The sequence below is a fragment of the Schistocerca nitens genome, chromosome 7 (assembly GCF_023898315.1).
Source record: "Schistocerca nitens isolate TAMUIC-IGC-003100 chromosome 7, iqSchNite1.1, whole genome shotgun sequence".
Classification (NCBI taxonomy): domain Eukaryota; kingdom Metazoa; phylum Arthropoda; class Insecta; order Orthoptera; family Acrididae; genus Schistocerca; species Schistocerca nitens.
The window spans coordinates 174580753-174600132 of NC_064620.1; the positions used below are offsets into that span (position 1 = coordinate 174580753).

General features: G+C 45.0%; 1 protein-coding gene across 2 annotated transcripts in view; it reads right to left on the bottom strand.

Moving 5' to 3' along the window:
* The window catches only part of LOC126195443 (magnesium transporter NIPA2), a 135210-nt gene that overhangs the window by 108723 nt on the left and 7107 nt on the right, over positions 1-19380 (bottom strand). Inside the window, exon 1 of one of the 2 annotated variants that reach the window (XM_049934064.1) lies at positions 7238-7362. The exons of the other annotated variant lie outside the window; for it this stretch is intronic. The gene's annotated coding sequence lies outside the window, so the exon portion shown is untranslated. Of the gene's footprint in view, positions 1-7237; positions 7363-19380 lie in introns of those variants that run through there. 2 annotated transcript variants of the gene reach the window in all.

Consider the following 19380-nt stretch of genomic DNA (forward strand, 5'->3'; position numbering starts at 1 on the left):
CTTGAGGTGAAACGACCACATTAATCTCGTCGCACAAAGACTGAAATTCATTGCAAGGGATCCACGGTAATGTAAATTACCCATGGAGGAAATAGCTCGTAATATTTATGTTCGACCAATTCGTGGTACTGCTTGTCAAAATGGTTCAAATGGCTCTGAGCACTATGGGACTTAACTTCTGAGGTCATCAGTCCCCTAGAACTTATAACTACTTAAACCTAACTAACCTAAGGACATCACACACACCCGTGCCCGACGCAGGATTCGAACCTGCAACCGTAGCGGTCGCGCGGTTCCAGACTGTAGCGCCTTGAACCTCTCGGCCACCCCGGCCGACACTGCGTGTCACTCTGAAACCCTAACCAGATAGGATTAATAAAGAAGACAGACAAGTTGAAAAGGAGAGAAGCACATTTCGTAATGGGTTCGCTTGGTACGTGTGAGAAGGGCACGAAGAGACTTAGTGGCAGACGCAACAAGAGATGTGACGTGCGCTACGGCGTTTTTTCCAAGTATACCTCTCCCAACTGATTCTGCGGAGAACCTTCTCATTTTTTATCTTATCAGTCCACCTAATTTTCAGTATCTTTCTGTATCATCACATCTCAAACATTTCGATCCTACTCGTTTCCTGTTTTCCAGCAGTTGACGATTCACATCCGTTCGGTATTGCGCCCCAGACATACATTCTCAGAAACTTCTTTCTCAAATTAAATCCTGTGTTTGTTACTAGAAAAATGCTGTTGGCGGTGGATGCTTCTTTGCTTGTGTTAGTCTGCTTCTTATGTCTTCCCTGTTCCATCCGCCACACATTATTTTGTTTCGGTATATAATGTTTAATTACTATTAAAACGTCCCTAATCTTCATATTTCGTTCGTCGATAATCCGCCCCAGCTGTCTTCGGGATCTCTTTAGCAATAAGCCACTGATAACGGCTACCATGAAAAGGCAAACATGATTTGTTGATATAAATTAAACATTTTAGTTGCAAAAGACGTAACTTTTCTTATCCGTATGATAAAGCACACTATGGTATTCGTTATCGCAGTGTCCACTTCCTCTAAGAACTTCTAATGCGGCATTTCTTCTCAGTACCTCAGTATCTCACTTTTTTATCTATTGTTTCTTCCTGACGAGTCTCTTGAACTTAATTGGGGTCTTCATTACTAAATTATGACCTGAGTCAATAGTTGCTCTTGGATATATCTTTCAAACCAGTACTTGATATCGGAATCTCTTTCCCACTGTGACTTAACGCAGCTGTTGTCTTCCTGTGCCACCTAGCCCTTTCCAAGTATACATCCTCCGCTTGTGATTTTTGAACACTGTTTTCGCTATTTCCTGGTGAAGTTTACTGCTGAACTACATTTTCTAGTTTCTCGTTCCTATGGCTGTGTCTGTATTCTCCCGTAACTGTGTTTTAATTCCTTTCCCCTATTCTGGCGTTCCAATCCCCTTTTATTATTAGATTTTCGTCTCCCGCTATGATATAGTGAATTACCAGTTCATTCCCCTCATATACTCTGTCTTGTCATCTTCTGCTTGTGACGACGGTTTGTATACCGGAACTATAGTTGATAGCGATGGGTTGATTTAAAATCCGATGAGAATTATGCTTCTTTGCAGTCCTGAAATACACGCGAAGTGCTGCGTCACAGGCCATTGTGCGGGTATTATCAGCGCGTATCTCATGCGATCAGTCATCCGAGGCATCCTGCCCGGCGTGAGTCACTTCCTGTATGTGCTTACGACTTCATTTCGCAGACCAGTCATCGTGTTAACGACTTCCGATACTCGCTGATAACAAATCACTCTCTCCGTACTTCATACCTGAGTGGCGGTTACAGATATCTTTCGCAAGTAATTCCTTTATCTTGCTCATTAACGAAATGATAATTCCCAGTGACGATACGAATTCTTTTAACTTGACTTCCAAAAATTTGTGGTTTCTTAGGCTTTCCCGGCCTGACGGATACAACACACACTTCCGCAACCGAGTCGGGACAACATCGCTTACTGGCGATACGATTGAGTAAACAGTCGAAACATCATGCTTAAGATTTGAAATGTCTAAGTACCCATGAACGAATCTAATTCCGAATAGTTTCCGATTTTGAGGAGGAAGGAGAGGGGAGACCACGTTGTGTTACTGTCCCCCCCCCCCCCCAAAAAACATAAATTGCCATCACCCCCCACATCCAGCGTGTCAGAAATGAATAACAGTAATAAGAGTAATAAAAATGTTTGATTACAAAAAATATAGAAAATGTTTTAATGCTCGTAGAATAGTAACTGTGTTTTGTACTTAGCATAGCTCTCAAGAAATTACGGTTCAGAAAAATACAGCATTTTAAAAGCATTCGCCTGAAAATTTGAGAAGTGATGAATTCTTCTCGGGTTATCAGCCGAGTGGTGGCGTCGTCTTGTCGCAACGTTTCAATGAGTTTCGTACCCCTCATCTTCTGGTGAACTCCGCCAGAAGATGATGTGTACGAAACTCATTGAAACGTTGCGACAAGACGACGCCACCACTCGGCTGATAACCCGAGAAGTATTCATCAGTGGAATACGCCGAGAAAGACTGAAATCGCATAAATTTGAAAAGTGCTTGTGTCGCGTAATTGATTTAAGAACTGTAACAGCAACAAGTGTTACAGCTTCCACAGCGTTATATTTTACACTAAATGAAATCTTACAAGGGGAAGGCCTCAGACACGGCCAACCGATTCGGCTCATATTTGGCAGGTCGCTTGTGTACAACCTAAAACGAAGGAATCTAAGATATTTTCGGTCAACACCCCCTCGTTTTTGAGAAAATCAACTCTAAAGGTTATGGCGAGCAATCAACTCAAAATTGGCGGGATCGATAGATAATTGTAAGTAGAACATTTTTCATCATCAGGTATGGGGTCCGAAAACGCATACTTTTCCAGAAAAGGGGGTAAGAAAGTTTTACAACTGCCGCTTCTGTACCGACATGCAAAACGCTTTCCGCCGGCAGGGCCGATAGCGCAATGGCAAAGGTAACTGGCTCGGAATGGGAGAACCCGGGTTCGAATCTCGAAGAAACCTCGCGGGTGTTATTATTTTCGTTTGTATTTTTCCATATCTCAATTGATAGGGATAGGAGGGTTAATAAGGTAAGTAAATCAATAACGAATGATAATAATAAGGTAGGCAAACTAATTTCCCAAACGCTGTGAGTTAGTAAAGTATTAAACTTTTAAGCCTTGTCACATGAAAACAACTCCGAGTAAGAGTGCTGCGAATTCCTCACGAGGGATCACAGATAGCCAACCGCGCGACGCTTGTTTACAGCGAGGCACGGGACAGAATGTACGCGCGGAGAGTTATGTTGTCCCGGTTGCCTCTTCGTCATATCATAGTTGTGAACCTGGAAGAGTGAAGGTGTCCAGCACGAGCCTTATAGAACTCAGTCGGAAAGAGTTGTTTTCCGTCATTAGGCTGCCGCGAATCTCGTGGATACATGTAGTGATTTTTCCATCGTTAATGCGCAGAATGAAATACATTTTGTGAATGAATACAGTGTCCTTCCGTAAGTAACATATGACGAGTACTGTCTGTAGTTTGTGGTAATTAGCTCGTCTTTTTATGCAGTAGTAACTAGTTATTGTTTCTTGTGTCATATTTTTCGAGGTTCGAACCCGGATTCTTCGAGTCCCAGCCAGTTACCTTGGCCGGTGCGCTATCAGCGCTGGCGCCGAATAGCGTTTACCATGTGGCTACAGAAGCGGCAGTTATAAAAGTTTATTTCCTCAATTTCTGGAAAAGTTTGCGTTTGCGGACCCCATACCCGATGATGAAAAATGCTCTATTTACAATTATCTATCGATCCCTCCAAGTTTGAGTCGATTGCTCTTCACAACCTTTAGGGGCGATTTTCTCAAAAACGCGGGGGTGCCGCGCGACTGCTACGGTCGCAGGTTCGAATCCTGCCTCGGGCATGGATGTGTGTGATGTCCTTAGGTTAGTTAGGTTTAACTAGTTCTAAGTTCTAGGGGACTGATGACCTAAGATGTTAAGTCCCATAGTGCTCAGAGCCATTTGAACGCGGGGGTGTTGACACAAAATAACTAAGATTCCTTCGTTTTAGCGACCTGCCAAATTTGAGCCGAATCCGTTTGCCGTGTCTGAGGCCTTCCCCTTGTTAGTGTCAGTGTTTCACTTAGCACTACCGCTGTGAACACTGGTCTGCAGACTATCATTATGTGAGAGTGTAAATGAAAAGAGTGGTGTTTCGCGAAGACAGTCTACGGTTTTCTTCTTTTTTTCTTTTCTTTTTTACCCCTCTTAGTGGAGGTTCTTTGTGTTTCTCTCCGACTTTACGTAACTTCCCGTCGTTTAACGGTTATACCTGTGAAACTAGGAAGCGTATCGGAAATTTTGTTGACAGCAGCTACGCCAGTCAGTGAAGAGGCGCCCATTCCAGGCTGGAATGTTCCCTATCTGTATTACAGATGGCTTCTAACTTCTAGAATTCATTGCCGTTTTCGAGATACTTTGTTACATGTTACTTTCCTCTCCGAAAGCTGGGTAACAAATCTGAAATTTAGCATGCGTAAAAATATTTACACTTTTACCAAAATGATTTTGGAAGGGGAGCTATGATACCATGACCTTTCACTACTCCCCGCTCTGGATTCGCGCCCGACTGCCACAAAGTGAAATAAATACGGTTCTCTGGAAAATTGACCGATTTACGACTGGACAGAGCGTTTCTTGACAGGAGGAAACCAATATGTCATCCTGGACTAACTGTCGTCCATGAGAAATGCACCATCTGGCCAAAAGTATCTGGACACCTATTTGTGGACAACAATAATGAGTCTTTGTGACGGCTTGAACCCTACTGGAGACAAAAGTGAGGTGACTGTCAGTGGATGAATGGCAGAACATTGTTCCGCAACATCCGAAACCAGAGAAAGTGGCGCGGCGGTCTGGAGCAAATGCGACGTTCTAACTCACCCCGAAGATGTTCCATTGGGTTCAGCTAGAGACACTCTGCAGGCCCGTCCGTTTCTGAAAGTTACTGTCCACAAACCGTTTCCTCATAGATACTGATTTAAAATAGGGCGCACTGTCATGCATCATCGTCTCCCAATTGTTTCTCTATTGTACATGACTCACGATGCTGTAAAATGTGTTCATATCCTTCCACAATTAGCGTTTTCTGAGTCGCAATAAGTTTACCACGCCCTAACCAGGAGGAACACCCCCATACCGAACACCCACCCCTTTCCGTACTTCAATATTAGCACTACACACGATGGCAAGTAACGTTCTCCGAGGATATTCGCCAAAGCCAAGCCCATCCTCTGGACTGCTACAGGCCACAAGGTGATTCGTCACTCCAGATCACTCGTTTCCAGTCACCCACTGCCAGTGGCGCCGCTCTTTACTCCACCTCAAGTGTCACTTAGCACTGACCACACAAATTTGTGGGTTATGAGGAGCTGCTCGACCACTGCACAGTTATTGTGCTGCCTGCTCTGCTCGTACCGTTCTGGAACTCACGAGTGATTCATTCCGCTGATATCGTACAGTTTTTTATGAGGGTGAGTCAAATGAAAACCTTAAATTTGTAATGACAAATCGAAATTTCGCGCCGTTATCCTGTAAGTTGGTAAGCGTGCTACAAACAGCGTGCAGAATGGCCTGTAGGTGGGAGCATAGTCCAGATGTACACATACCGTCGCAGTATCAGTATAAAGATGGCCGCCCCACTTGCGCCTTGCACCAGGAAAGAACAGCGTTCTGTTATTCGGTTTTTGATAGTGAAGGTGCGAAACCTATTGAAATTCATCGACGAATGAAAGTTCAGTACGGTGATGCATGTTTGTCACAGCAGCAAGTCTACGAATGGAGTAGGAAGTTCGCAAATGGTGTGACTTCAGTGGAAGATGCTCCTCGTCGCCGGCCGTTATGGCCGAGTGGTTCTAGGCGCTACAGTCTGGAACCGCGATGCTGCTGCGGTCGCAGGTTCGAATCCTGCCTCGGGCATGGATGTGTGTGTTGTTCTTAAGTTAGTTAGGTTTAAGTAGTTCTGAGTTCTAGGGGACTGATGACCTCAGAAGTTAAGTCCCATAGTGCTCAGAGCCATTTGAACCATTTTTTGCTCCTCGTCCAGGTCAGGCACAACGAGTTGTGACTCCACAGAACATTGCAGCAGTTGAAGCCTTAGTGAAGGAAAACCGCCGAGTGATACTAAATGACATTGCAGCATGTTTACAGATTAGACATGGGTCAGCACACCACATTGTGCACGATGTGCTCCAGTTTCACAAAGTGTCTGCAAGATGGCAGCTGACTCCTGAAATGAAAGAATGACGTGTTTATGCTTGCGAAGAACTTCTTCGGCGCTTTGAACGAGAAGGTGATGGCTAAATTGCAAGAATCGTTACTGGGGACGAAACCTGGGTTCATTTCCACCAACTGGAAAGGAAGAGAGCGAACAAGGAATGGCGCCATTCCTCATCACCAAAACCAAAGAAGTTTCGAACAGGACCATCAGCAGGGAAAGTGTACTGACTCTCTTTTGGGACGAAAAAGGCGTCGTTTTGGAGCATTACATGCCTAGAGGGACCACTATCACCAGTGCATCATACACAGATCTCCTAAAAAATCATCTGCGGCCTGCAATCAAATCAAAGCGACGTGGATTGCTGTCAGCAGGTGTCCTTTTGCAATATGACAATGCAAGGCCCTACACTGCCCTTACAACAGTTACAACAATCACAGACCTGCATTTTGAGTGTCTTCCTCATCCACCATACTCACCAGACCTTGCCCCAAGTGATTTCCAAATGTTTGGACCAATCAAAAACGCAATGGGAGGAAAGAAATACCGTTCTGATGAAGAGGTACGCCACGCGGTGCATGGGTGGTTGCGCAGACTACCAAAAGAATTTTTTTCTAAAGGAATTTATGCACTTTGTAATCGCTGGAGGACTTGCATTGAGCGTGGGGGAGATTATGTTCAAAAGTGATACAGCTTTGTACCACTTCTGCACAATAAGTAATATTTAAAATAATATTTAAGGTTTTCATTTGACTCACCCTCGTACAATCGACCTCCGCAATCCTCGAAGGCCCCTGTCCGTCACTACGTGAGGCCTGTCTGGCCTTGCTTTAGCTGTGGTTGTCCCTTCGCGTTTCCACTTTAAAGTCACATTACCAACAGTCGACTTGGATCGATATAGAAGAGTTGAAACGTACCTGATGGATCTGATACTCAGCTGACATCCAACGAAGTCACTCTGCTCTTCTAACAGACCCATTCTGCTGTTACTGCTTCTCTGCTGACAACGCAATACTCTCGGCCCACTTTCACTCGTAACAAGCATCGCAATCGGAACATATGTTTGGACCACCGACCTTTAACATAGAGAAATGTAATGTATTGCGAATACATAGAAAGAAGGATCCTTTATTGTATGATTATATGATAGCCGTTGGTGGGGAGACTTGCGTGCCTCAGCGACACAGATAGCCGTACCGTAGGTACAACCACAATGGAGGGGTATCTGTTGAGAGGCCAGACAAACGTGTGGTTCCTGAAGAGGGGCAGCAGCCTTTTCAGTAGTTGCAAGGGCAACAGTCTGGTGGATTGACTGATCTGGCCTTGTAACATTAACCAAAACGGCCCTGCTGTGCTGGTACTGCGAACGGCTGAAAGCAAGGGGAAACTACGGCCGTAATTTTTCCCGAGGGCATGCAGCTTTACTGTATGATTAAATGATGATGGCGTCCTCTTGGGTAAAATATTCCGGAGGTAAAATAGTCCCCCATTCGGATCTCCGGGCGGGGACTACTCAAGAGGATGTCGTTATCAGGAGAAAGAAAACTGGCGTTCTACGGATCGGAGCGTGGAATGTCAGATCCCTTAATCGGGCAGGTAGGTTAGAAAATTTGAAAAGGGAAATGGATAGGTTAAAGTTAGATATAGTGGGAATTAGTGAAGTTCGGTGGCAGGAGGAACAAGACTTCTGGTCAGGTGACTACAGGGTTATAAACACAAAGTCAAATAGGGGTAATGCAGGAGTAGGCTTAATAATGAATAGGAAAATAGGAACGCGGGTAAGCTACTACAAACAGCATAGTAATGAACATCAACAAAAGCAAAACGAGGATAATGGAATGTAGTCGAATTAAGTCGGGTGATGTTGAGGGTATTAGATTAGGAAATGAGACACTTAAAGTAGTAAAGGAGTTTTGCTATTTGGGGAGCAAAATAACTGATGATGGTCGAAGTAGAGAGGATATAAAATGTAGACTGGCAATGGCAAGGAAGGCGTTTCTGAAGAAGAGAAATTTGTTAACATCGAGTACAGATTTAAGTGTCAGGAAGTCATTTCTGAAAGTATTTGTATGGAGTGTAGCCATGTTTGGAAGTGAAACATGGACGATAACTAGTTTGGACAAGAAGAGAATAGAAGCTTTCGAAATGTGGTGCTACAGAAGAATGCTGAAGATTAGATGGGTAGATCACATAACTAATGAGGAGGTACTGAATAGGACTGGGGAGAAGAGGAGTTTGTGGCACAACTTGACCAGAAGAAGGGATCGGTTGGTAGGACATGTTCTGAGGCATCAAGGGATCACCAATTTAGTATTGGAGGGCAGCGTGGAGGGTAAAAATCGTAGGGGGAGACCAAGAGATGAATACACTAAGCAGATTTAGAAGGATGGAGGTTGCAGTAGGTACTGGGAGATGAAGAAGCTTGCACAGGATAGTGTAGCATGGAGAGCTGCATCAAACCAGTCTCAGGACTGAAGACCACAACAACAACAACATGATAGCGGAACAAACACTGGTAGCAGTTACTTCTGTAAAATATCTGGGATTATGCATGCGGAACAATTTGAAGTGGAATGATCACATAAAATGGTAAGGCGGGTGCCAGGTTGAGATTCATTGGGAGAGTCCTTAGAAAATGTAGTCCATCAACAAAGGAGGTGGCTTACAAAACACTCGTTCGACCTATACTTGAGTGTTGTTCATAAGTGTGGGATCCGTACCAGGTCGGGTTGACAGAGGAGATAGAGAAGATCCAAAGAAGAGCGGTGCGTTTCGTCACAGGGTTATTTGCTAAGCGTGATAGCGTTACAGAGGTGTTAAGAAAACTCGTGTGGCAGACTCTGCAAGAGAGGCGCTTTGCATCGCGGTGTAGCTTGCTGTCCAGGTTTCGAGAGGGTGCGTTTCTGGGTGAGGTATCGAATATATTGCTTCCCCTACTTATACCTCCCGAGGAGATCACGAATGTAAAATTAGAGAGATTCGAGCGCGCACGGAGGCTTTCCGGCAGTCGATCTTCCCGCGAACCATACGCGACTGGAACAGGAAAAGGAGGTAATGACAGTGGCACGTAAAGTGCCCTCCGCCACACACCATTGAGTGGCTTGCGGAGTATAAATGTAGATGTAGATTCAATTCTATAGATATTTGATCTATGGAAAACATTTCTTTTCTCAATAGAATGTTTTAAAATTCTACACAAGTTACACGTGTTAGAAAACAACAGGTTTTAGAAAACAAAAAGTAAATGTGACGTTTTCTACCAGGGGGAACTTGGATACAATTTTAAAACATAACACTGTGATGGGTAGATTACATAACTAATGAGGAAATGGGGAGAAATTTGTGGCACAACTTGACTGGAAGAAGGGATCGGTCGGTAGGACATGTTCTAGGACATTAAGGGATCAAAAATGGTTCAAATGGCTCTGAGCGCTATGGGACTTAACTTCTGAGGTCATCAGTCCCCTAGAACTTACAACTACTTAAACCTAACTAATCTAAGGACATCACACACATCCATGCCCGAGGCAGGACTCGAACCTACGACCGTAGCGGTCGCGCGGTTCCAGACTGTAGCGCCTAGAACCGCTCGGCCATACCGGCCAGCCATCAAGGGATCACCAATTTAGTACTGGAGGGCAGCGTGGAGGGTAAACATCGTAGAGGGAGCCCAAGAGATGAATACACTGAGCAGATTCAGAAGGATGTAGGTTGCAGTGCCTACTGGGAGATGAAGAAGCTTGCACAGAATAGAGTAGCATGGAGAGCGGCATCGAACCAGTCTCTGGACTGAAGGCTACAACAACAACAACAACAACAACACTGAAAAAGGAAATGTTTTCTATATATCAGGTGCCGATACAACGGAATGTTCCAACTGTGGTGCTCGCTATGTGAGACAGACTGGTAGACGACTTGCAGCCAGGTTCAGCGAACATGTCCCTTTTAGATCGAAAAAATGCGGCAGAAAAATCTAATTTCATTGGCCACCTTGTTGAAAAAGTGTATAGTGTACCAACTGTGGCCTCACATATGAAGACTCTCCACCCATATGAGAAGAGTGACCCTGGTTATTTATACCAGATGTCACACCTAACAGTTGTCAGGCGTATTTTCTTTTGTGTTTCGGCAGATATACTCTAAGACAAAAAAAGATGCACCACGAAGGAATTATCCAGATGGGACAGAAATTGTTAGATCTGGCGTAAATATACAGACAAATAAATAATTACAATTTCAGAAAAATTGGATGATTTATTGAAGAGAAAGAGCAAGTCAGTAACAAGGTGGTCCAGCTCTGGCCCTTACGCAAGCAGTTATTTGGCTTGGCACTCGCCGACAGAGTTGTTGGATGTCATCTTGTGGGATAACATGCCAAATTCTATGCAATTGGCGCTCATGCTGAAATGTCCTCAACTGGGGAGAGATCTGGCCACCTTGCTGGCCAAGGCAAGACTTGGCAAGCACGAAGACAAGCAGTAGAAACTATCCCTGTGGGCGAGTGAGCATTATCTTGCTGAAATGTAAGGCCAGGACTCCTTGCCATAGTGGGACACAAAACAGGGCTTGGAATATACATCGTCGAGATATGGCTATTCTACAACGATGCTGCGGATGACAACCGAAGGATTCCCGCTATGAAATGAAATGGCACCACAGACCATCACTCCTGGTTGTAGGGCCAAATGGCCGGTGACAGCGAGGTTGGTATCCCACTCTTGTCCATGGCGTCTCCAGATACGTTTCGCTGGTCACCGGAGCTCAATTCTAAGTGTGATCTGTCATTGGAGACCATTTTATTCTATTCAGTAAGATTCCAGGCCCCGATGGCAAGCGAAGACATATCTGGAGACGCCCCTGACAGCAGGGGGATACCATCCTGAGTATTATCCGCCATACCGCCTGACAACCATGTGTGAAGATTTGTGGTGCCGTATCATTTCACAGCAGGACCCCTTCGGTTGTCATCCACGACACCTAAGAGCACACATGTACATCGACGATATTCTACGCCCCGTTTTCTTGTCCTTCACGCAGGCCATCCTGGGCTTACATTTCAGCAGGATAATGCCTGCTCACACACGGTGGGAGTTTCTACTGACCAGCACACGGTGACAGTTTCTTCCGCTGGTCTTCGTGCTTGCCAAACCCTACCATGGCCATCAAGGTCGCCTGATCTCTACACACTTGAGAACGTTTGGAGCCTTGTGGGCAGGACACTCCACCCAGCTCTGGATTTTGACGACCTAAGGCGCCATTTGCACAGAATGGGGACATTCAGCAACCCTATCAATCAATCAACCAATCAATAATTCAAATCCCAAAGAAAGCAGGTGTTACAGATGTGAAAATTACCGAACTATCAGTTTAATAAGTCACGACTGCAAAATACTAACGCGAATTCTTTACAGACGAATGGAAAAACTCGTAGAAGCCGACCTCGTGGAAGATCAGTTTGGATTCCTTAGAAATATTGGAACACCTGAGGCAATACTGACCCTATGACTTATCTTAGAAGAAAGATTAAGGAAAGGCAAACCTACATTTCTAGCATTTGTAGACTTAGTGAAAGCTTTTGACAATGTTGATTGGAATACTCTCTTTCAAATTCTAAAGGTGGCAGGGTAAAATACAGGGAGCGAAAGGCTATTTACAATTTGTACAGAAACCAGATGGCAGTTATAAGACGAAGGACATGAAAGGGAAGCAGTGGTTGGGAAGGGAGTGAGACAGGGTTGTAGCCTCTCCCCGATGTTATTCAATCTGCATATTGAGCAAGGAGTTAAGGAAACAAAAGAAAAATTCGGAGTAGCATGGAGAAGAAATAAAAACTTACAGGTTCGCCGATGACATTGTAATTCTGTCAGAGACAGTAAAGGACCTGGAAGAGCAGTTGAACGGAATGGACAATGTCTTGAAAGGAGGATATAAGATGAACATCAACAACAGCAAAACAAGGATAATGGAATGTAGTCGAATTAAGTAGGGTGATGCTGAGGGAATTAGATCAATAAGTGAGACACTTAAAATAGTAAAGGAGTTTTGCTATTTGGGGAGCAAAATAACTGATGATGGTCAAAGTAGAGAGAATATAAAATGTAAACGCAATGGCCCGGAAAGCGTTTGTGAAGAAGAGAAATTTGTTAACATCCAGTATATATTTAAATGTCAGGAAGTCGTTTCTGAAAGTATTTGTATGGAGTGTAGCCATGTATGGAAGTGAAACGTGGACGATAAATAGTTTGGACAAGAAGAGAATAGAAGCTTTAGAAATGTGGTGCTACAGAAGAATGCTAAAGATTAGATGGGTAGATCACATAACTAATGAGGAGGTATTGAACAGAATTGGGGAGGGGTTTGTGGCACAACTTGACTAGAAGAAGGGATCGGTTGGTAGGACATGTTCTGAGTCATCAGGGGATCACCAATTTAGTATTGGAGGGCTGCGTGGAGGGTAAAAACCGTAGAGGGAGACCAAGAGATGAATACACTAAACAGATTCAGAAGGATGTAGGCTGCAGTACGTACAGGGAGATGAAGCAGCTTGCTCAGGATAGAGTAGCATGGAGAGCTGCATCAAACCAGTCTCAGGACTGAAGACTACAACAACATCAATCAATGGTAAACCGAATAACTGCTTGCATAAAGAGCAAGGTTCACCGGCGCGTTACTGACTTGCTCGAGTTGTGAAGTTCTTTCTCTTGAATAAATCATTCAATTTCTCTGAAATTGTAACCATTTGTTTGACTGTACATGTACGCCACATCTCCCGATTTCCATCCCACTCGGGTAATTCCTTAGTGTGAGGCCTTTTTTGTCTTAGATTGTATTTGCAATTTCTGTTTTGCAATGTGTAGCTGGAGTGAGCTCAAACAAACACTGGTCATTAAGTTTTGACACCCAGTGTCAAAGGGAAGCTTCGGTTTGTTTCCCGTTACAAATAAAACATTTTTAAAGAAGAATTTTACGTGCCTGATCGACAGACAGTGCGATATTTGTTTTATCGATATGTATTATCAGGGACAGTAAAACATGAAGAATAACCAGTACACCAGCAGTGATAGCACCCCCTGACCCGCACTGACTGCTACCGCCATGCAACAGTGCTGTTCAATCGCTGTTGGGGTTCTGGTTATTCTTCTTGTTTTACTGTCCCTGTTAATACGTGTCGACTAATGTGGAACCGTTCCATCGAATGGGCACGTAAAATGCTGTTTCAAAATAATTTTGTTTGTAACGGGAAACTTATCGACCCTTTCCGTCGACATTTAGCATTGCATAAAAGACGTGATGAGCAGTAATTGTCTGGGCAGACTCCAGCTACAAATTGCAAAAACAATCATATCTGCGTTCGGTGCTCCAGATGGAGAAAGGTCTTCGACCCTATAATGAAAATTGCACTTCGATTGTAAGATAAGGGTACACAAAAACGACCAATGAAGACTGGACAGAGGACTGCGCTTCTCAGTCTGCCATAAAAGCCAATATTACGCTACAACTAAACCCACAATTTTAACTCTCCCTAGACTCAAAAGTCTAAGGCGTGCAGGAAGCTGATTGTCCTGGTGAGAATGCGTACCAACTGTATTTCATCTTCTTTCCACTTATACCGAGTAGGTTTCGAGGATTATTTTCTTTGCAAATGTCAGAAGAAGGGAATAAAACCATGTGCTAGTTATTTTTGAAACACAACAGAAACGTTTACTTGTAAATCTTGTGTACATGAAGATGCCCTCCCGAAAATGTTCTGGTCTTACTGTTTCCTGAAGTATCCAAATATTTGAAGGACTTTCTGATTTTAAACGTGACAGTAGTGAGTGTTTAAATATCTAGTGTGTGACCTGTGGTTAACACTTCAATCGTCCATCTTACCCAGTCTCTCCCGAGTTCTCTCTCTCTCTCTCTCTCTCCCCCTCCCTCCCATTCTCATCCAGCCACAGATAGTAGGGTCACAACAAGATTGCTTCGCTATGAGTTGCACGCCTTCGTGGGTTATTACATGTTATCCACTGTATCAGGTGGTACATTTAAAAGTAGCCCGCCTCCCCTTTGAATGCGAATGCAATATTTCGACTTCTGCAGTTCACCAATGCACAGTTTTATGCATTAATCGATTGATAGTATTCTTCTATTAGCGTTTCAATTTAATTCATCAATGAAGTTAGACATTTCTCTTTGCGGTCTGCAAAATGACTTTTTCAATAGAAGAGAGAACTGAAATTGTAGAAGCATATGTGTAAAAAGGGTCAATTGAGGAAACTCGTGAAATTTTCGGGGTCAAGTATCCGGGTAGAGGACTACAAACAAAGAGAGCAATACAGAGTGTATAAAAATTGGCACACCTACGGATCTGTGCAAAATGTAAAAGACAAAAAATTCTTTCAGTTCGCACACCAGAAATTACTGCAGACATTCGCCGAAGAATTATTCAGAGCCCAAAGAAGTCTGCACAGAAATTGGCAACAGGCACTTGTGAGTAGGAGTTGCCGGCGGATATTGGAAAGTTTTAATCTGGAGCCATCTCGTGTAACAGTTGTTCAGCAGTGACTGGAGAATGGCAGTCAGAAACGTGCAGATTGCTGCACGTGGCTTTTGAATAACATGAGCGATGGTTTGTCTGACCCTTTCCATTACATCATGAGTGATGAACACATGGTTTCATTTTTCCGGTCACGAAAATTCAGAGAATCCTAACATTGTGTGTCAGAAATCACTCCATGAAGAAAAAATCGGCGTTTGGTGTGGTGTAATTGGACCGACATTTTCTGACACTAACCTCAACACGATTGCATATACGGATATTTTTTATGCATTTTGCGCTCAACTCACTGAACAGAAAGACAATACTGCTTCTTCCAGCAAGATGGGACAACATGCCACACGTCTAATGTGTCCCTGCAACTGGTCTATGATGTCTTCACTGAGGAGCGAAATATCAGCAAACATTTATAGCCACCATGTTCGACGGATCTAACAACATGTGACGTTTTCCTGTTAGGACACTTGAAGGGCAAAGTTTATGAAACCAAACCACACATAATGCAGTAATTGAAAGCTCATCAGCCGTGAAGTTGCCGTCATCGATATCCGAACTTTACTCCGGGTCTATCTGAATACGCTTACAGGTATACAGGTATCTATTGATGTTTTAGGGGGCCACATTCAATATCTTCTAGAAACATATTTTTCACCGCATTTTTCTCTGTTATTTCACAGCATTTCCTTTATACTTACAAGTACTACTTTTATTTTCATCACCCTTTATAACAACTGTTAAGTACTGTGCAGATTATTTCTATTGTGTCTTTTCTTTGTACATGTTTTTACACTTGTATCAAGCTCTTAGCGGTATGGCTCAATAAGTCCGAGCCACATAAACCACTGGAGCTCCGTAATTTCAGTAGCACCTATCCACATACTTTCAGCCTAAGGCATAGATGCTGTCCACAAACTTCCTTATTTCACAAAACAAGACCAATGACAAACTTTTATACAGTCCAGATAATCTGCTCCTTAACCTATGACATCAACAATCGAAATTCCTACAGACAGCCTGTCAGTTCCCTTGTATAACTACTTTATCCTAACAGATCGTATGATGTATAACGTGAGCTATGCACAGAAAAAGTCATATCTAGCAGGTGGTCGAAAGGTGATAGATAGTGTAGCGTTCAACAGATAAATATACTAGCATATTCTTGAATTTCTTAAAAGAAATCCACTGTAAAGATGAATGCAGATGGGCAGACAGGGATTTGTATCCCGCCCCTCCTGGTTACAAATCCAGTTTGTTAACCATTTCAGCACTCTCACCAGATGTTATTCTGTCTTGTTTACTATAATTAATCAAGTATGTTGCAAATAAACAATGGGCTTCCTTCAATGGGGGAGTGAAGCATTTTAATTCTAAACGTCGCACTAGCTATAAGTTGTGATGCCTATCTACCATTGCCAGTAGCAATCCTCAGTCCATCGTCAATTGCTGGAGGCCGATAATCTATTCTGTGAGGATCAACACGGATTTCACATACAACAGTCTTGTGAAATCCAAATCACTCTGTTCGTCTACGAGATTCAGATGATTTCTTGAGTTCTGGAAGTCATTTGATACAGTTCCGCACTGTTGGCTGACAACAAACTACACTCCTGGAAATGGAAAAAAGAACACATTGACACCGGGGTGTCAGACCCACCATACTTGCTCCGGACACTGCGAGAGGGCTGTACAAGCAATGATCACACGCACGGCACAGCGGACACACCAGGAACCGCGGTGTTGGCCGTCGAATGGCGCTAGCTGCGCAGCATTTGTGCACCGCCGCCGTCAGTGTCAGCCAGTTTGCCGTGGCATACGGAGCTCCATCGCAGTCTTTAACACTGGTAGCATGCCGCGACAGCGTGGACGTGAACCGTATGTGCAGTTGACGGACTTTGAGCGAGGGCGTATAGTGGGCATGCGGGAGGCCGGGTGGACGTACCGCCGAATTGCTCAACACGTGGGGCGTGAGGTCTCCACAGTACATCGATGTTGTCGCCAGTGGTCGGCGGAAGGTGCACGTGCCCGTCGACCTGGAACCGGACCGCAGCGACGCACGGATGCACGCCAAGACCGTAGGATCCTACGCAGTGCCGTAGGGGACCGCACCGCCACTTCCCAGCAAATTAGGGACACTGTTGCTCCTGGGGTATCGGCGAGGACCATTCGCAACCGTCTCCACGAAGCTGGGCTACGGTCCCGCACACCGTTAGGCCGTCTTCCGCTCACGCCCCAACATCGTGCAGCCCGCCTCCAGTGGTGTCGCGACAGGCGTGAATGGAGGGACGAATGGAGACGTGTCGTCTTCAGCGATGAGAGTCGCTTCTGCCTTGGTGCCAATGATGGTCGTATGCGTGTTTGGCGTCGTGCAGGTGAGCGCCACAATCAGGACTGCATACGACCGAGGCACACAGGGCCAACACCCGGCATCATGGTGTGGGGAGCGATCTCCTACACTGGCCGTACACCACTGGTGATCGTCGAGGGGACACTGAATAGCGCACGGTACATCCAAACCGTCATCGAACCCATCGTTCTACCATTCCTAGACCGGCAAGGGAACTTGCTGTTCCAACAGGACAATGCACGTCCGCATGTATCCCGTGCCACCCAACGTGCTCTAGAAGGTGTAAGTCAACTACCCTGGCCAGCAAGATCTCCGGATCTGTCCCCCATTGAGCATGTTTGGGACTGGATGAAGCGTCGTCTCACGCGGTCTGCACGTCCAGCACGAACGCTGGTCCAACTGAGGCGCCAGGTGAAAATGGCATGGCAAGCCGTTCCGCAGGACTACATCCAGCATCTCTACGATCGTCTCCATGGGAGAATAGCAGCCTGCATTGCTGCGAAAGGTGGATATACACTGTACTAGTGCCGACATTGTGCATGCTCTGTTGCCTGTGTCTATGTGCCTGTGGTTCTGTCAGTGTGATCATGTGATGTATCTGACCCCAGGAATGTGTTAATAAAGTTTCCCCTTCCTGGGACAATGAATTCACGGTGTTCTTATTTCAATTTCCAGGAGTGTATGAGCATATGGAATAACTACGAGCATATGGAATACCAGACCAGTTTTTTGACTGGACTGAACTGTCCTACTGAGTAGGATACAGTATGTCGTTCTTAAAGCCCGCCCAGTTAGCCGTGCTGTCTAACGCACGGTTTTCCGGACTGGGAAGGAGCGCCTGGTCCCCGGCACGAATCCGCCCGGCGGACTTGTGTCGCGGTCTGGTGAACCGGCCAGTCTGGATGGTTTTTAGGCGGTTTTCCATCTGCCTCGGCGAATGTGGGCTGGTTCCCCTTATTCCGCCTCAGTTACACTATGTCGGCGATTGCTGCGCAAACAAGTTCTCCACGTACGCGTACACCACCATTACTGTACCACGCAAACACAGGGGTTACACTCGTGTAGTGTGAGACGTTTCCTGGGGGTAGTCCATGGGGGCCGAATGGCACAATAATCCTGAAAGAGTGGTTCGGTGTGTGGCGGCGGAGGGCTGAAGTGGACTGCGGTAGCCATCGTGGGGTTGTGGACCACTGCAGCTGCGGCGGTGACGGAGCCTCTCCGTCGTTTCTAGGCCCCCGGTTAACATACAGTACAGTACAATGTCTTTCGTAAAGGAGAGAAATCTTCAGACATTGAAGTAGATTTGGTCGTACCCAACTTACGAGTATTATCATTGCGCCTTCACTGTTCACAGAATATATAAACTACCTACTTGATTGCGTCGGAGGCACCACGTGACCGTTAGTGGCTGGTGAGTGATACTGTTGTACATAGAGAAGTCGTTACGGTATAAAATTGTAGCAAGATGCAGGACGTCCTGCGGAGGATCGACGCTTGCTTCGGGGACTGGCAGTTGTTCCTCCACGTAAACATAATGTACACGGTCCATACAAGAAGTTTTCCACACTAATTGCACTCTTGGAGTATAATCGACGTCAGCATAGTAACTACGGTGGTAGCTTGCACTAACAACTGTAAAAAACAAATGTGCATTCGACCAGTCAGTTACGTGCAGGCAGTGTTAAGCAGTGGACGTGGCAGTTGTAGAGTGTCAATGATGTGTCACAAATCACACTAGGGCAGACGAACTGAACAGCCCTGCATCAAGAACTTAAGACACTCTACAGAATTTTTGAGGAAGAGCAAAGCGTGTGCAAAGTTTGTGTCGCACACCTTGACTGCCAAACATAGATATCGACGCGTGGGCGCTTGCCGCGACATGTCTGAAATGAAAAGAGCCGAAAATTCATTTCTGGAACAAATCATCACGGCTGACAAGACTTCGTGTTGAAACTTCCTAGCAGATTAAAACCGTGTGCTGGACTGAGACTCGAATTCGGAACCTTTGCCTTTCGCGGGTAAGTGTTCTTTTAATCTGACAGGAAGTTTCATATCAGCGCAAACTCCGCTGCAGAGTGAAAATTTCATTCAAGACTTCGTTTTATCTACACGAACCTACTACAAATCGATGAAGTGCAGAATGGGTCTCTGATGATTCGCCAAGGCCGAAGAAGGAG